The following is a 16,703-nucleotide window of genomic DNA, read 5'->3' as shown; positions in this document are numbered from 1 at the left end:
ACAAAATTTTAAGCAAAAAATTATTCAATTTTTGTGAATGACTTTTGATAGAGATCAGATGCAGAGCGATCTTTAAAACATACACAGAATTCTTTCTCTTTCACGTGAGGTGCTACTTCCGGGTTGTATAAGTTGCGGAAGTGCGTCACATGGTGGATAATAGCGGTATTGAGGAAATCCGGAAAGCCAGAAAATTCTCGTCATTGGCAGGGAAGCGGTTTCTCTTAATTGACGAGTTATTTTGTCAATGGTGGGGAAAGAGTTAAGACATTTGACATGTCAGGTGTGCGTTTATCGAAAAATAATGCATGCCCGTGGATCTGAATAAAGCATTCAACAGTCCTATAGTAAAAATAAGGAATAATTGACGACGGGCCGTTGAATTATTTAAAAATAATGCACACCCAAGGTGGTAAACGTATCCACAGAAATTGCTAAGTCATTGCTCTGATGGTAATTTTAAGACATTTGACAGGTCAGGTGTGCGTTTTACAGAAAAATAATCAACACCCGTGAAACATTTCTCAACCTATCAGAATAAAGCATTCAACAGACCTGTGGTATAATATATGTTATACTCTAGGGCTGTTAAAGGCTTTATTCTGATTGGTTGAAAAAAATTCCACGGGCATGCATTATTTTTAATAAACGCACACCTGACCAAATGTCAAATGTATTTAATAACCACCAGAGCAATGTCTTAGCAATTTCTGTGGATATCATGGTATAAGCAGAATAATTGAGTCCGGTCCTTTGGCTTATTTAAAATTATACAACCGGCCTGTTGAATGCTTTATTCTGATTGGCCGAGAATTGTTCCATGGGTGTTAATTATTTTTCCGTAAATCGCACCCCTAACTTGTCAAATGTCTTAAAAATAGGCATCAGAGCAATGTTTGTAGTAACCGTGGTATAAGCGGAATAATTGAATAATTGTCATGCCGCATAACCATCTTGGGTGTGCATTATTTTCTTTTAATTCAACGGCCTCTCGTCAATTATTCCTTACTTATTGAGATAATTGTGCTGAAGATATATTTTTAAGAGTTTTAAGAAAATTAAATAGTTTTGAAAATTAAAACCGAAGACAGCACCAATATACAATTTCAAGTAATATGGGATGTTTTGTTTTTCAGATACTCAACAAAATGCCATAATTTGTCATATGTGCAAGAAGAGAAATGCAACAAGTAATTATTTAGCTCACCTCAAGCACCATTTAAATGCCTTCATTAAAAAGTAGTGTTTTTCTGCTGTGTTTTTGTACTATGCATTTTAAACATTTTGTAAGGGATAATGTATAGGCAGCAGGTTGTTTTCGCAGAAATAAGCCCAGACATTGTGATCGGAGGGTCTTGTATGACGCTTAAGGGTCTTATTTCGCGATAACAACCTGCTGACTGTACATTATCCCGATTATTACATGGCTATTTACTTTATAAGTAAGTTAAGGAACATGATATTTTTTGAAATATTGATATTTGATTTGCTCATTTTTAATGAATGCAGACCTTACACGAGGAAAACCCATTTTATTTTTAAAGAGCACCTATTGTCCGATTCACGTTTTTTTCATTTCCTTTGGTATGTAACTGTGTATGAGTACATGTTAAGGATATGCAAAAAGTACAAACCCTGAGGTAAATAATGACGTGAGTTATCGTCTCCAATGTAAATCTTTTTTTCTTGGACTACAACAAACACACAAATTGTAGGCAACAGTTTACTTTCAGCTCAGTCACACGAAATTACGTACCTATAGTCACGTAATTTTTTTGGTTCTTTTTCATGATACTGTCATTAATTTCCGCGTTTTGTTTGTGATCGTATCACGAATTTCTGTTTGTGTGTCATTGTCACACTGTAATGACTTGTAAGAGACGGAAGCAAACGCAGGTGTAAAATGAAACAATGTTTATTAAATATAAACAAAGAGAGAGTATTCAATGTCAATGCGGAAGTAATCCAGTCCGGTGTTGTTGCTGGCAATGGTGACGATGACTACGGTGGAAGTTGGTGTTTTGAGTGCGACGTTGGTGGAGTGGTGAGCAGTGGTGAAATCCAGACTGACACGGAACATCCACACGAAGACGACGACGACAATACACATCCAAACTGAAACACGTAATCCAATGCACACGAAACAACCAAGCAACACGGAGACTGAGCAAACAATAGAATCTGGCAGGGAACAGAAAGTCAGGTGAGTATATATGGAGATGATGTAATGATGAACAGCTGGAGCGAGACAATCAACACACAGGTGACAGGGATTGCTCTAACGAGCACATGGCAGGGTAAGTGAACAACACACACATACAAACATGACACGGAGGAAAACAATGGATTTTCCTACCGTGACAGTACCCCCTCCCCTAGGAACGCCCCTCGGCGTTCCCAGCCTGCTTTACCTGCTGATTGAATTCATCAATAAGGCGGTGATCCAGTATGTCCCGAGCAGGAACCCACCTTCTCTCCTCCGGACCGTAACCTTCCCAATCCACCAAGTACTGAAATCCGCGTCCCCTCCGTCTGGAGTCCAGAATACGGTTAACCGTATATGTGGTCTCCCCATTAACGATACGAGGCGGAGGGGGAACCGGGGCAGGCGGATTAAGACGGGAAAAAATCACCGGTTTAATTTTGGAAACGTGAAAGACGGGGTGAACCCTCCTGTACGCAGGAGGAAGGCTAAGACGCACTGTTACCGGATTAATGATTTTGGTAACAGAAAACGGGCCAATAAATTTGGGAGCAAGTTTATTCGAGACGGAACGCATCGGAATATTCTGGGTTGAAAGCCACACTCTTTGACCGACGACGTATCGGGGAGGCTTCGACCGGTGGCGATCGGCCTTGGCCTTGGTGCGTGACCTTGCCTGGAGCAGAGCTCTGCGAGCTCTGGTCCAGGTGCGGTGGCACCTCTGGACTAGTGCGTTTGCGGAGGGAACCGACACCTCGGATTCAGTACTGACAAAATTAGGTGGTTGGTACCCTAAACTACACTTGAATGGAGACATGCCCGTAGATGACACCGGCAGAGAATTGTGTGCGTACTCCACAATTGAGAGTTGCTGACACCAGGACGAAGGATTCTTGGAAACCAGACATCGCAACACCCTTTCGACGTCCTGATTGGCTCGCTCGGTTTGACCGTTGCTCTGGGGATGAAACCCGGACGAAAGACTAACAGTCGCCCCTAGCAATTTGCAGAACTCTCGCCAAAATTTGGACACAAACTGGGGACCCCTGTCAGAGACCACGTCTGTCGGGAGGCCATGTATTCGGAAGACGTGGTCAATGACAGCTACCGCTGTTTCCTTGGCTGATGGTAATTTGGGCAAGGGAATGAAATGGGTCGCCTTCGAGAACCGGTCCACTACGGTCAAAATCACCGTATTACCCTTAGAGGGTGGGAGGGCGGTAATAAAATCTAGCAAAATGTGGGACCAGGGTCTCGAAGGGACAGACAGCGGTAAAAGTAACCCATCTGGAGGACGATTGGAAGTCTTACCAACGGCACAAACCGAACAAGCCAAGACGAAGTCGTGGACGTCACGAGCCATACCAGGCCACCAAAATCGTTGCTTGACTAGAAACCTAGTTCTACTAACCCCTGGGTGACAAGCAACACTGGAACCATGACCCCACTGGAGGACGTCTGACCGTAACCCTTCCGGCACAAATAAACGGTTCGGTGGGCAGCGAGCCGGGGGCGTTACCCCTTCTAAGGCTGTCAAAACCTTCGATTCGACCTCCCATCTGAGCGCGGAGATAATGATTTTCTCCGGTAAAATGGGCTCGGGAGTAGCAGTACGATCGGAACGCTCAAAAAGACGGGATAAAGCATCGGGTTTGATGTTTTTGGAACCCGGCCGGTAAGAAAGTGTAAAATCGAAACGACCGAAAAACAATGCCCACCGAGCCTGCCTGGAGTTAAGTCTTTTGGCAGTTCTAATGTATTCGAGATTCTTATGGTCCGTCCATACAATGAAAGGTACACCCGACCCTTCAAGCCAGTGACGCCATTCTTCCAGTGCTAGCTTGACCGCCAACAACTCTCGATTGCCAATGTCATAGTTAACGTCCGCAGGAGATAAACGATGGGAATAATACGCGCAAGGATGAACCTTTCCGTCTGAGGATGCGCGCTGGGACAACACTGCTCCTACCCCCACCTCTGACGCGTCGACCTCCACTATGAATTGACGTGAACGATCAGGGGTAACGAGAATGGGAGCTGAAACAAAGCAGCTTTTCAGTTTGGCAAACGCAGCCTCAGCTGCGTCTGACCACCTGAACGTCAAACCAGGGGAGGTCAAAGCAGTCAGAGGTGCGGCTAGTTGGCTGAAATTGCGAATAAAACGCCGGTAAAAATTGGCGAACCCCAGAAATCTCTGCAGGGCCTTGCGAGACTCTGGGGATGGCCAATCTACCACAGCCTTAACTTTCTCAGGATCCATGCGAACACCCTCAGTCGAAATGATGTGTCCTAAAAAAGAAACAGACTGTGCATGAAAAACGCATTTCTCCGCCTTGACAAAAAGCCCATTCTCTAGCAACCGCAGAAGCACTCGTCGTACGTGTTGCAAATGTTCCTGGAGAGACGAAGAAAAAATCAATATGTCATCCAGGTAAACATATATGAACTGATCTACCATGTCTCGCAACACGTCATTAACGAGTGCTTGGAAGACTGCCGGCGAGTTCGTTAGCCCGAAAGGCATCACGCAGTACTCAAAATGGCCACGAGGGGTGTTAAACGCAGTCTTCCATTCATCCCCTTTCCTGATGCGAACCAAATGATATGCATTACGTAAGTCCAATTTAGTGAAGACGGACGCTCCCTGCAACCTCTCGAAGGCTGAAGACATCAACGGCAAAGGATAGGTATTCTTTACCGTGATGTTGTTCAACCCTCGGTAGTCAATACAAGGCCGCAAGGATCCGTCCTTCTTACCCACAAAAAAGAACCCCGCCCCCGCTGGAGATGAGGAAGGGCGAATGAACCCCGTTGCCAGAGAATCAGAAATATATTTCTCCATGGCCTCCATCTCCGGAACGGACAGAGAGTATAACTTGCCCTTAGGCGGAAACGTACCTGGCAATAAGTCTATCGCACAGTCATAGGGACGATGAGGAGGAAGAGAATCAGCCCGCGACTTACTGAACACCTCCTTCAGGTCGTGGTACTCCGCGGGCACGGTAGACAAATCCACTGCTTTCCCCTGAAACACAGACTCAGACACAGAAACACAAGCAGAGACAAGACAGGACTTATGACACTCCTCGCTCCAGCTGATAACGGAACCCAATCTCCAGTCGATCCTGGGATTATGGAGATGAAGCCAAGGATGTCCAAGAACTATGGGGGCGAGAGCAGTGTCAGTAATAAAAAATGAAATTGTCTCAGTGTGATTCCCAGATGTGATGAGTGTAATGGGTGCAGTGGTGTGCTTGATAGTGGGTAATGGATGTCCATTGAGGGCGAAGGGCTCAATCTGGTGGGTGAGTGGAATGAACAGTAGCTGAAGCTTACGTGCCAGAGAGCTATCGATGAAATTGCCCTCCGCCCCCGAATCCAGAAGTGCGTGCCCAGTGTGTGACTTCGTGGACCACCGTAGTCTCACCGGGAGGAAGGTAGATGTCATAGAGGTCCTCTGTGCGGAGATCCCGCCCGAAAGTAGCCTCTGCCTGGCTATCGGGTGTGGTCCTTTAACCGGGCACCGCGGACATTGGTGACCCAGCTCGCCACAGTACCTGCAGAGTCCCAGGGATCTCCGCCGCATTCTCTCCTCCCGGGGTAACCGAGCTCGACCCACCTGCATGGGTTCCGGATCTGAGAGACCGCCGGCGGACACTTCACTGGATGGACCTGCATCTTCCCCTCTCAACTGGGACGTGGCGTGAGTCCTTCTTCTGACTGAAATGGACAGGCGTGCGTCAACCCGGATCGCCAAATCCACCAGCCCATTAAGAGAGGTGGGTAACTCCGCCGTAACGATCTCTCGCTGGATCCGATCCGCCAACCCATGCAGAAACTGATCCCACTGCGCTTCCTCGTTCCACCTGCACTCCGCCGCCAGGGTACGGAACTCGATAGCATAGTCTGAGACCGACCGCTCCCCCTGCTGGAGATCCGTGAGGAGACGGGCGGCCTCCCTCCCGGCGACGGAGCGGTCGAAAACCCTTCTCATCTCTTCAGAAAGCGAGGCGAACGAGGAACAACAGCTGTCCTTGTTTTCCCATACCGCCGTCCCCCAGAGGGCAGCCTTGCCCGAGAGAAGTGAGAGCGTAAACGCTACCTTGGTTTCCTCGAGGAAGAATGTCCGGGGCTGTTGGGCGAAATGTAAAGAACAGTGAGAGAGAAAAGTACGGCAATAGTTGGGCTCACCGGCGTATTTCTCCGGGATCGGAAGTCTCGGTTCCGGGATGAAACTACCCCCTGGAGGTGAAGATGGTGCGGGCGGCATGGGTGGCGCAGTAGGAGGCGTGATGTCCAGAGATCGCTGAGAGAGCTCGGAAACCTTCGCCACCATTACCTGGACGGCCTTCCGCATATCTTCGATGGTCTTATCCTGATGATCCATACGAGCCATCGATCGCTGGAGAAACTCCCCCAACGCGGAGATTGGTTGACCACCTGCTGCTTCCATGTTGGCCAGATTCTTCTGTAATGACTTGTAAGAGACGGAAGCAAACGCAGGTGTAAAATGAAACAATGTTTATTAAATATAAACAAAGAGAGAGTATTCAATGTCAATGCGGAAGTAATCCAGTCCGGTGTTGTTGCTGGCAATGGTGACGATGACTACGGTGGAAGTTGGTGTTTTGAGTGCGACGTTGGTGGAGTGGTGAGCAGTGGTGAAATCCAGACTGACACGGAACATCCACACGAAGACGACGACGACAATACACATCCAAACTGAAACACGTAATCCAATGCACACGGAACAACCAAGCAACACGGAGACTGAGCAAACAATAGAATCTGGCAGGGAACAGAAAGTCAGGTGAGTATATATGGAGATGATGTAATGATGAACAGCTGGAGCGAGACAATCAACACACAGGTGACAGGGATTGCTCTAACGAGCACATGGCAGGGTAAGTGAACAACACACACATACAAACATGACACGGAGGAAAACAATGGATTTTCCTACCGTGACACACACATCCTTACCCAAACCCAACTCTAACCCTAACGCCAGGTGACAATGTTTTAAAATTTAGAAAATATAAAAAAATAAATCAGAAAAAATAATATAAACCAATACTTTCAGTGACATTCGCAAACACCAAATCTAACCATAAACCGAAGCGAAAATGGTTTGAAAATAGGAAAACGCAATTGAGTAACCAATACGTGACAATGAACAGAAAAATAAACAGAAATTCATGATACGATCATGGAAGAACGCAGAAATTCGTAACAGTATCACAAAAAAGAATAAAAAAATAACGTGACTATAGGTACATAATTTTGTGAGACTGGGTGGGTGATTCTCACGAAAACTTGGTTTTAAAAATGTCAAGCATGAAAATGTAAAAATTGCTTAAATTTACTTTTTTTCCCACCAGACATTGAAAAACAAAGTCTGGAGTAAATGGGAACATTAATTTAAAAACTTTTACTTATCATTTAACACTTTTTGTAACATAATTTAAAAAAAATTGTCCTAAAAAACCTCAATACCGCAACAGTCAGAAAACATCAACACTGACATATTTTCAAAATGACATGACAAACCTGAAAGAACATAATTTGGAGATTCTGCACATGCATTTAAAATCAAAGTATTATGCTTCTATTAATTAAATTAACATTTAATAAGCATCTGTTGCGGTAATGATAATCAAAATGTTGTGTAAGCATTCTGACAAGACAATATTTCAAATTAACTGTAAAAAAATAATCTTACCTGGTAGTCATCTTGAAGTAACTGGTCCATGTGCTTGGTCACTCAAACTCAAACTTTATTAAAATTCTGTATGTGTGCTTAAACTCTTCTCAAAAAGTGTTGCGGAGGATGAGAACATCAGGCATGGACACATCATTTTGCTAATTTTTCTTCATTATTATTATACATGAATATTCAGTAAATATTTTTTCTGTCATCTAAAGTAGTCTAGCAAAACATCCATTTATTTTTTTTTCATAATGTTTTTGTGTTAATTTGATTAAATTACAACATAATGCATGTTCAAACACAGCCGGACACATTGCGGTAATGAGAATTTCAGCAGAAAATTAGATAAAATTTCCAATTATAAATTCTTATGTTGAAATCACACATTGTGCAAGGTAGAACACAGTATTGTGTTAATTCTGATGCTTTTTAATGTTACTATATTACACATTTTAAAGCTTAAATCATTAGTGCCGTGGTGTTTCAATGATTTCGTGAGAATCACCCGGGTAGTTACTTCCTGGGATTGGTGATGTAGACAAGACCGACATTATCATAATTCCTCCCGCTTCGGACTCACAACCTGTAAGTTAACTTCTGTTAGCAACCAAATCTTTCAAACATGGTAAGGAGCGTCACATTTCCGGCTGAGGTATTCAGGCCAATCAAAACGTACAGATTAGCTGTCCAATCAGGGGCACAGCGCTTTTCAAATCCAAGCATTTTAGGAAGAGAGTGAAATCTGAAGCTACAAAAATGTACGGTATATGGAAAATAATGTGTTTTTAAACCATAAATCATGCAAACACATTACATTATACCAAATACACAAAATAACATTGTTTTAGGCAGTGTAATAAATCTACATTTTTTATCGACCTTATTAAATTATTGTGTAGAGCAAAGGCAAAAATAATGACACATATTTCGAGTATCGTAAGTAGGAGAGACATGAGAATACCAACTATAAGGTATATCACCCAGCGCTAGTAGAGATGGCCAAGTAGAGTAAAGTGTATTAAGCCATTTGTAAGTTCATTGCTTGGACTTTTGGTTTTGCCGATTTATGATTTAGAAATCACTGTACACATATTTTCTCTACAGTCTTTTTACACCACTAGCGTGTTGGCCAGAGCTTATCAAACATCCATCTCCTGCCGGTTTCTCACTGCTGGTGTCCCCTCTGTGTTGTTGGAGACATCAGTCATAACACTTGACATTCCCAGGCAGTAACTTCATAGGTTTCAGAACATTGATTAATAATGGATACATTTCTGTCGTCGTCCCACCTATGTGCCTGCTCGAGCAGCCCACGAGGGCTTGACTGGCTCATGACAGCTCTCTCTCTCTCTTTCGCACATCTGTTAAACCAGCCTGTGGAGTGTGAACATATGCACTGTAGTTTACCTTTGGGAGACGCCTGCCAAACAATGTATATGTGCATTTAGTTGTTAAATGATCCTACGTTAGGCTCCGCCCCCCTTGCTTTTTTAGATGAGCTTTGCTTAGTAAAGATTAATGTGTTAAAGGTGCTGGTGAAGTGGGAACAAAATGAGGTTATTCATATGTGGGCTGGAATGAAGTGTGATATTAAACAACATTTTTATCAAGATCAATATACCGGACACAATGAGATAAACACTTATAGCAGTCGGACGTACAGCTGAAACTCTATAACAAATGACACTTAAAGACGGGGTGCATGATTTTTGAAAAACACTTTGGAAAAGGGAGTCAGGCAAACTACCAAAACACACTTGTAGCCAATCAGCAATAAGGGGCGTGTCTACTAAACAACATCGTTGCATGGGTTGCGCATGTGTGGGGCGGGTCTATCAAAAGAAGGTCCAGATTCTATTGGGGTAGGGGTGTGTTTGATTAGGTGTTTCAAATATCAACATTGGCTTTCAGAGATCATGCACCCTGCCTTTAACGGTGTTTAAACAAACATGATGAATTTCAGCATTGAAATAAAAACCTTGAGATCAGCACATTTGGTCTGGACAGAAGTGCAATCTTAGATTTACTTCACTCTTCATTGTGTGGCTCTAAAGTTGAGCGGTGGAAATGAGTCCCTATAAATTGACCCAGGAGCATTTATGTCCTTGTTAATGTTTTTCTTTTTTCTTTGGAAAGTGTCCAGAAACATTCACTTTTTTTAAGTATATTTTATTTTTTCTATCTGGGATTTTTCTCTCAGGGATGCCTCGCCAACATCCAAATTTTTGAATAAGTTTTGTTAAATTCAGATTAAATGGCTTTATTTTATTTGCATAAATCAGAACTGTTTGTAAGTTTTAAAGGTTGAAAAACTCAACAAAAAAAAAAAAAAATCACAAAATTTGAGGGCTGCAACTAATGAATATGTTCATTATTGATTAATCAGACGATTATTTATTTATCGATTAATCAACTAATCTGATGAAACATAAATATGTTCTTAATTTAGAATTTTCACTTGTTATAGTTAAATAAGGCAATAAATTAGGATATTCACTAATACACTAACACACTACTACAGTTTTGTCCTAATAAAGTGGCAGTTTCCCGGACAGGGATTGTCTTAAACCAGGACTAGGTCTTAGTTTAATTAATAAATTTAACTAGTTTTAACAGACATGCCTTACTAAAAACATTACTGGCGTGCATTTTGAGGCAAAACAAAGTTCCCTGATGTATTTTATGTCAGTGCAAGTTGTTTTCAGTTTGGACAGTGCTTACATTTATTTTAGTCCAGGAGTAGTCTAATCCCTGTCCGGGAAACCGCCCCATAATCTCTTTGATTGTGACATTTTAAACCTTAAATAAAAAAGTTTGTGCAGCTTTTAAATGGTAAAACATTTCTAAATGTCAAAATAATAATAAACAAAATGTACTGAGTCTACAAGAATGTGCTGGTGAAGAAATTTAGCCACAAAATAATATACTTATTTTAATCTTCAACTTTAGACCTTGATGATCATTAACATTATTCATTATTTGTTATTCAATTCAATTTGATTTATATAGCGCTTTTCACAATTGGTAATTGTTTCAAAGCAGCTTTTACATTAATAGAAGAAAAATCAACTGACAATATAAGTAGCAAAATACAGCGGCTATGAATAAACTTTACAAGTGAGCGTATTAATAATGTAACATATAGAAGAGGGTGCTAAGTTAAGTGAATGTCGGCTGACTACCCGGGGTTGAAAAACCCCCTAGGACAGGGGTCTCAAACTCAAACTGGCTTGGGGCCATTTCTGAGACTGACATTTCATCAGAGGGCCGCAGAGCTATTTTAACGTTAAAAAAAGTACAATATTTCTTTAAAATATTTTTTAATGTATAATAATACTTGAAAATATATAAACAGTGTTTTTTATTTTTTAATATACATTATTTTATAAAAGTAAGTAAATTTTTTTAACCTTATTAGGCTTTGAATTATTAACTAAGGCCTATTAAAACTAACAAATTTAATTCCTATACATTTATAAACTTATAAAAAATGTACCAACAGTAAGTGTTTCTGTTTTTATTTATTTTTAACTGTTTTCAGTCATAGTATTGACTTTATTATGTTCCTTTTTGTTATTCCACCGTTTTAATGAATTTGCTATTATATTTAGAAAAATATTAATAAGTGAAAGTGATCCTAAAATATTTGGATGGGTAGTCAATGTTACATAAGCTAGTTGGACAGTAAAAATAAATAATACTGCTCTATGTATAAGCAAGCAAGATAATAATGTATTATACTTCATATATATTTCATATAGAAGTGTACATACTTGTATCCTCTGTAATTTCTCCTCATCTTTCCTTTTTTCCTAACCTGGGCACTTTGATGGGTCATTTTCTCATCCGTAGTTTAATATTAAACTGTTGCACTACATCTCCCACTGCGGTGTCTCCATTAGAAGCTGTGACTTGATGTGAACTACGGTAATAACCCCACAGCAGCTCTTCTCTGAGTAACAGAGTATCCACCCGGAAGTAACAAATCTTCTCTGGACAAACGCTACAAAGTCGCGATCAGATGAACTGATCTCATTGTGACAATGATATGATTGACGCGAGAGGAATTAAAATCCGATCACGCATTCCGTTACCCTCGCCTCACGGAGCGCGCGCTCGTGGCTGCGTAGCAACGGGTGACGCGACCCCACGCTGCGCAACCTCCGCTCCCAAGCAAGCACTTTGAAAAATAAACATACTTTAAGAAACGCCTCGACTCGTTTTAACTCGCGTTGTTAGACGCGACATGTGACCGGACCCTTAAACGTTTAAATAAAAAAAAAGAATTTAAATAAAAATCTTTCTGCGGGCCAGATTACGTTATATTGTTGAAGGGTGACGCGGGCCGCAGAGAGGGGGAGGGCGGGCCACAAATGGCCCGCGGGCCGGGAGTTTGAGACCACTGCCCTAGGAGAAAAACTCCTGACTTTTTTAAACCTAGGAGGAAAAAAGTCCTAGGAGGAAAAAAACCCTGCGAGACAGCCAGTACATTAGTGGGGTGTTGACCTCCATGGCAGCCGGAAGGTCATTAACAAAATTTTATAATTTTTAACATTATTAACAAAATAAATAAGTATTATGTTATACAAGTGATATAGCCTAGTATGGACGGTTTTTTGGTCTTTTTTAAATTAATTAATTAAATTATAAAATAATTAATTAAATTATAAAATAATTAATTAAATTATAAAATAAAAAATAAAATCGCAAAATAAAACAGATGCTTAAGCCCTATTTGAACAGGATTAGTTTTACACGGACACCTCTGAAAAATTCGTTCTTCTCTGTTTTTTTCCATTCGGCGGAATAAAATATTAAATCAAGATGAGTCAAATCTTGTAACGTTACACTGTTAAGACTGACCACTGTAATATCAGTATCAGGTAAGAAACTCAACCTTATTTTGTTCAACTCCGGAATGGTAATTAATGAAGATAATAAATTGTTATTAAATGTGATTTCTTCATTTCCATTTCTATAGGCTACTTTAGTAGGATTTGTATAAGTTATTTTGATTTGTTAAAATTAAATTAATAAATTACATGTTTCTGATTAATTGTACATTTAAAGCAAAATTTCAAACATTACAAACACGCGTATCCAGAGCATGTGATCTTCTGCAATGCCCAAACGCATGCACAGAGAGTCCAACCTCTCAAATAACCTGTGAATTTTAGTCTCGTCCGAATCGGTACATAAAATCACATCGTGGGGGCCACGTTGAAACTCAAACATCGCTTGGACAACTAATCCTGTCCGAATAGCGCTTTAGTTTGTGGTTCATCACTATTTTTATGAAAACCCAACAACAATTAAACTAATGCAAACTCCTTTAAAAAAACTTTATCAGCATTATTTTGTGCGTTTGCTTCCATCACTTAAGGGTTGCCAGATCGGTGTAACAAAATCAACCCAATATCCATTTAAAATTAATCTGAAAGCATCTTAAATCTCCTACCAGCAAAAAAACATCAACCTGCTAAAAACAGATTAAAGGTGCAGTGTGCAAATTGTAGCAGCATCTAGTGGTGAGGTTGTGAATTGCAACCAACGGCTCAGTCCACTGCTCAACCCTAGCTTTTGAAACACATGGAGAAGCTACTGTAGTCACCACAGGACAAACATGTCATCGTCGGAGACAACTTAGTGAAAAAAGTTTGTCCGTTAAGGGCTTCTGTAGAAACATGGCAGCCCAAAATGGCGACTTCCATGTAAGGGGACCCTCTGTGTATGTAGATGAAAAGGTCTCATTCTAAGGTAATAAACACATAACGGTTCATTATGAAAGCTCTTTATACACCACTGATAATATAGATTTGTATATTATTTTGCATTTCTGTGAAAAGATCCATCTAAAAATTACACACTGCACCTTTAAAAGAAGCTCAATTAAGAACTAAAAATCATTAGCGCATTAAGTAAAAATCATGTTTAATGAAGATATTTTGCACATTTCCTACTGTAAATATATAAAAATGTATTTATCATAAGTCATATGTGTTGCTAAGGATGATTTTCTTAATATTTAGATTTTTATCAGATTGTAGATTTTCAAATAGTTGTATCTCAGCACAACATTGTCCTATCCTAACAAACCACACATTATTCAGGTGATGTTTAAATCAGATATGTATAAATCTACATAAAAAAGACCCTTATGTCTGGTTTTGTGGTCCAGCGTCACTAATTTTAGTTGACAAACAGCTTTTGGTAAACGAAGTTGTGTAACTTTAAAGACAGCAGAAGTTAAACTCTAATCCTGTTCCTCAAAGGCTGCTTTTTTTTTTTAGAAAATCAAGGCACCAAAGAGACGGGATTTACTTTCATAAATAAGTTAAAGTCTGACAGTGGAGATGTTAAAATTGTCACTGAACATTGTAAATACTTTTCTGTCAGTCGTAGATATGAATGATTATAACATTAGTCACGAAGAATGATTATGCTGGAAGCTGCTTTTAAAGCTCGTATTGACTGTGTCACAGTCGTTTGTTTGCTAATACTTGGAATTAATCTTTCAAAACAGAAAATTGTGGGATCAGCAGCAGTAAAGCCACGTACGGACTGCGGGATCCGCATTAAATAATGCAAATGGAGCCACGTTTTTTCCCATGTGTGCAAGTAAACGGCTGTAAATGTCCCTGTAAAGAAAGATCTATAGTTTTCAGAGTCGTATGACAAGAAGAAAGCTTGCCTTTTTTACATTTGCTAGTTCCTCCTGCGTTAGGTTAAATCGTATCACTTATGGTCGACAAATAATCTAAATAGCTCCGTAATCGATGAAATGGCGCAGAGGCGTTTGCGTAGAGAGACCGTGTAAGTCGTGTTTTAGTGCATCAGATTGTTGTAATGGCTCTGGAGACGGCTGATGAATGACTGAGTGCGGTTATAACTCTAATGCTGTCACCGGAGCTGTCATAAAGTTTCACATTATAAAGATTTACATGTCCTGTTGCCTTTGTTAAACATAGTTCAAGCACAGAAATTTCTCACAATATCTGTCATCGGGTTTATGAACCTTGAGTTAAAGGTGCACCGAGCAGTTTCGCCCACTTTGCACTAAGTAAAAGCTCCCTCCTAACAGAATGAGTGGTGGTTTTGACAAATGCATTTCAAATGAATGTAAGAAAAGCCTCCAGGCATATCAGCGGCCTAGAAAAGCTTTTACGCCACATAATGTCTGTCCACCCCTTACGACGGCCTTCATTCACTCGGTACCGCAAATATGTTATTTATTTTACACATGTTACTTGAAACAAAAATGACATTTTTATAAATGTAATGTGGTAAAGGGGACGTTTCACAAGACTTTTTAAGATGTAAAATAAATCTTTGTTGTCCTCAGAGTACTGGGTTGTTCTCATTCACATTTTCTATGTTGATACTAGGGATGCATATCAATTAATCGCGATTAATCTATAGCAGAATAAAAGTTTTTGTTTACATCATATATGTGTGTGTACTGTGTATAATAACTTTGTATAGTTAAATGCACACACATGCATGTATATATTTAAGCAATGTTTACATGTGTATATACATTTGTATATTTATGTATAATTTATATTATATATAAATATAAATACTTAATATATAAATATATATTTTTCTTAAAATTATACATGCATGTGTGCATATTTATATATACATGGTTGTTGTGCACAGTTCACACACGTGTATGATGTGGGCGGAGGCTTTTGTTCTGCTATAGATTGGTCGCGATTAATTGATATGCATCCCTAGTTGATACAAGCACTGAAGACCCAATTATATCACGTACATATGGAAAAAGTCAGATTTTCATGATATGCCCCCTTTAAAGGAATATTACACATATAAAAAAAAAGTTAATTTACTCACCCCCTGTGTCATCCAAGTTGTTTATTTCTTTTTTAGATTAGTCGAGAAGAAATTAATTTTTGGGGGGAAAACATTGCAGGATTTTTCTCAGTTAAATTGTTAATTGGACCCCAACCGTTAACACGGTTTCAAGGGCCTCCAAACGACCCCAAACGAGGCGAAAGGGTCTCATCCAGCGAAACAATTGTCTTTTTTTACAAATAAGCGCTTTTAAACCACAACGTCTCGTCTTGCACGCGCCATGTGATGCACCAAGCGTGACCTTAAGTATTGCGTAAGCACGTCAAAAGGTCATGTGTCACATATATGAAACGCACATTTGCGGACATTTTAAACAATAAACTGTCATTAACTCATTCCCCACCGGCCTTTTTTTGAAAAGTTGCCCGCCAGCTTTTTTGTGATTTTCACAAAATGCCTTCCAGGAAAATTTTCTTCTCAAAATATATAAAATACAAAAATATCAAATGAAAGAACAGATATTCTGCTTTCAAACAAACAATAAACAAACAAATGAACAGGAATTTTTTTCATTCTATCTATATTTTTTTTCTCTGCTTATAAACTCTTAAATTTGGGTATTTTTCTTTAAAAATATTTTTTAGCTGACAAAATTGCATTTTTGTGAAGAAATTCTGTTAGAGATAAGATTCAGAACGATTATCAAAACATACACGGAGTGTAGAATTAATAAATAATTTTTTGCTTACGTTTTTTTTTTTTTATAAATTGGGTAAGTCATAGTGGATCTAGTGGATAATCGCGGTATTATATATATATATATAATCATAAAAACTTATCTGGAACACGTTTTTCATGCAAAAGTTTTCTCTTAATTGACGAGATAACTCGTCAATGGCAAGGAGAGAGTTAAATACATCAAAGAACGTTGAACGGTCCTCTTTCTCAGTAGTTTTGCATATGTCATGCGTG

At 39.9% G+C, this 16,703-nt stretch overlaps 1 protein-coding gene across 6 annotated transcripts in view; it reads left to right on the top strand.

The window, feature by feature from the left end:
- Positions 1-16,703, top strand: part of csmd3a (CUB and Sushi multiple domains 3a) — a 489,960-nt gene that overhangs the window by 223,969 nt on the left and 249,288 nt on the right. The window lies entirely within an intron of this gene.

The sequence above is a fragment of the Misgurnus anguillicaudatus genome, chromosome 10 (assembly GCF_027580225.2).
Source record: "Misgurnus anguillicaudatus chromosome 10, ASM2758022v2, whole genome shotgun sequence".
NCBI classification, from domain to species: Eukaryota; Metazoa; Chordata; class Actinopteri; order Cypriniformes; family Cobitidae; genus Misgurnus; species Misgurnus anguillicaudatus.
Note: the sequence above shows the minus strand (reverse complement) of the source record. Positions and strands in the feature narration are given on the sequence as shown.